The sequence below is a fragment of the Myotis brandtii genome, unplaced genomic scaffold (genome assembly GCF_000412655.1).
Source record: "Myotis brandtii unplaced genomic scaffold, ASM41265v1 scaffold8, whole genome shotgun sequence".
NCBI lineage: Eukaryota > Metazoa > Chordata > Mammalia > Chiroptera > Vespertilionidae > Myotis > Myotis brandtii.
In genome coordinates, this window is record NW_005371219.1 from 1445135 (window position 1) to 1448137 (window position 3003).

Sequence of the window (3003 nt, forward strand, 5' to 3'; positions counted from 1 at the left end):
GTGGGTCTCCCGGGGACGCAATAAACCTTTCCTTTTCTTTCTTTTCTGACTCACTCGACTCTTTATTTCCTACGCCGCCTCCTGAGCCACCTAACCTAACACAACAGACCTGAGGATTTATTCCTAATATTATTTGACATGGGTCATAACCTCATTGTCTTGAGGCCTTAATGCTTAAGGGACTGGTTATGTAAGGGCTTGTATAGGAGTCGTAGGCTTTTCTCTGGCCCCTTAGTTCCTCCTCTAAGGGGGACTACCACATGACTAGTGGCATGCCACAGGAGGAAAGGTCACCCTGGGGGCAAGGTCTTACCCTACAACCCTTGTCCTCCCAGTGTTGCCCCTTGCTAGGCACCTGGGACTTTCCACTCTGGTGACCTTTGCACCTGGCCAATCATTCCTGCTCTGTTCATGTCTGTCTGTCTATTATAGAGTGTCCCCCAAAAATGTATTCACATACTTTGAATAATTACAAAGGCAGTGTATATTAAAATACATTTCATTTTCAAAATTGAGCTATCAGCTATTAGTGTGTATACATTTTTGAGGACACCCTGTATATCACTAGGATTACTCTCATTTTATAGATGAGGAAACTAAACCTTAAAGAAATAAAACAATTTCCCCAATTTCCAATATCACATAATTAGTAAGTGATAAAACCATGCAGACCTCCACAACCTACTCAATACCTTGTATTCTGAAGCTGAATTAGCCAATACAGAAAAACTCCTGAAGAAAGATTTGGGTCTATGGGGGATCAAGAGTGATACAATCTTAACATCCTACTTGTGGCTCTACCAGATCCCCCCAAATCAACTTCTGGTTAATGTCAGCAGTACCACTTTTAGGTAAACCAAGTAAAAATGTACAAAACCAGATCACCAAAAGAGGGTAGTAGAGTTTTACTGGTCCTAGGAAGCTAGTCAGCTGTTCTGTTATCCTGAATGCATCAGAGGAAAGAGATTTGAATGCCTGCAGGGTGGGTGAAAAGAATGACTAAAGGTTGTTTGTTGGAGAGAGAAAGAGAAACAGAAAGCAGCACCAACTTGCCCCAGGGTAAGAATGCTCACTTTGAGGAGGTCCCTTTAGGACTGAAGTTGAAAGAGAATGGGGAGCTCTCAGGAAAGCTAAGCTGCCTCTGTCTCCCTTGAGGGAAAGGTATGGGGAACTCCTTGATGCTACTATCCTCAGATAGCAAAGATTCTGGCGCTATAACTGAAGCATTAAAGTGGAAATCCAGGTGGGGCTCTTACTGTTTCGAGATCCCTACTTCATTTAAGCCTTCTTGAGTAAGTAAACACCAGCAACACTTTCCAATCAAACATTTTACCTTTGTGTTTGCTCGCTGTCGACCATTTGTCTTTGATATTTCAGCCAGATCAATGTTCAGAAATGAGACCTTGGAGAATCAAGGCCTTTCACCTTGCATTTATTCCTCTGCCTGCCCAATAACAGCACAATACTGCATTGCTCTGGAGCCCTACTGCAGATAAATTAGCTAATGTCTACAGAGGAAAATGAAGATTAAAATGGTGCATGTACAATAGTCATGAATAATGAGCACATGAGCGATTCGTCACTCCAAACTTAGGTATTAAAGCTGATCTGCTAGGAAACCGTGCCATTTTTCTCGATGATAGTTCAATTTAAAAGGATGCCCCTTTAAAAAATGACCTAGTAGCTTTAAATTAGATTTTAAAATAATTTTCATGTTTCAAACTATTAGCTGTTTATTTAGAGTCCCATTTTACATAATGACTCATTATCTGCCAGGTCATTCTGAGCATTCCACAAAAGGATTCAACTAGGGCCAGATTTTTTTTTTTTAAACTTAGCTAGTAAAAATGTTTCAGAAAATTGCTGGCATATTAGAAAAAAAAAAAGTAGACCTGGTTGATGGAGTCCTGCCCACTCATCAGACCTCTTGAGTCCTCCCACTGATGTTACTGACCCGATCCAGTGGAGCAACCCAAGTATGGTATGTGCTTTTCTCAGCCTAGTGCCACAGTCAGCTCGCTTGTCCATCTGACTGCCTAACCCATCCCAATTCAAATATCTGAATCCATGATGAATCTTTTAAATTTTGATTTGTGGTTTATGTGCTCAATCAATCAATCTGTGTCAAGGAATTCTAGAGTAACTACACCTAAGTAAGACTTTCACGTTTTTACCTGGGACCTCCTCATAAGGGTGTCTGTACTCCAATGTCTGTTTGCACAACAGAGGTTGTCTGTCCTCTAAATGTCCTCTCGATGTTTATGGACTCTGTGGCCCCTCAGGTTCACTGCTCCAGGGCATCCTCTGCACTCACCTCAAGCCCTCCCTTTGGCCTCTTCAGGTCTTTATTTATTGTGCAAACTGTAAATTGGTTGTGACTTGTCCCTTTGGCACTTTCACTGGACAAGCTTCTTTACTTTTTAACACATTTTAAACTAATCAGCTCTCTGTGGAAGCTAGTAGGAAATTTTATTATTCTGAGAGACAGAGCCACAAAGGAGAAAATGAGCAAGGAAGAAGTGACTCATTTCTAAACAAAATCCTAAAATAAGCATGCTTTCCAAATGTGCATAAAATTTCTACTGCATCTGTATGTCCCTCCAGCAGGCAGCAGTGAGTTGTACGTTCCACTTATCTCTGGTATAATGAGGCATAATAAAATCGCCTCCAGAACTTGCTCCATGCTCCAGTAATATTGACAGCGCGGTGTGGCAGGACAGGAGTGCTTGTGCAGCAGGGGAGATAGACTGTCTACAGAGGACAAACTGGAGGGCCTGCCTCTTCAACACTGCTGCCGGCCATGCGCAGATGCAGGGCTGAGTTTGGGGCTTCGGAGGTGAAGCTGAGAGAAACAAGGTGGTGGTTATTTTTATGGGATTCATGGAGAAGCAAAAAAGTTTCCTAAAGAAAGTCTTTGGCTGGAAAGGATCATTTGGAAAGGATATTTCTTCATCCCCGGTATTAAATGAGAAATTCTTAAAGCAGAAGTAATTCTTACTTGGG

At 41.9% G+C, this 3003-nt stretch overlaps 2 long non-coding RNA genes across 2 annotated transcripts in view; both read right to left on the reverse strand.

Moving 5' to 3' along the window:
• LOC102263388 overlaps positions 1-3003 on the reverse strand; it is a 212200-nt gene that overhangs the window by 29169 nt on the left and 180028 nt on the right. The gene's annotated exons all lie outside the window — the stretch shown is intronic.
• The window catches only part of LOC106724345, a 32248-nt gene continuing 32000 nt past the window's right edge, over positions 2756-3003 (reverse strand). Inside the window, exon 3 of the long non-coding RNA XR_001360102.1 lies at positions 2756-2842. This is a non-coding gene — a long non-coding RNA (uncharacterized LOC106724345). The remainder of the gene's footprint in view (positions 2843-3003) is intronic.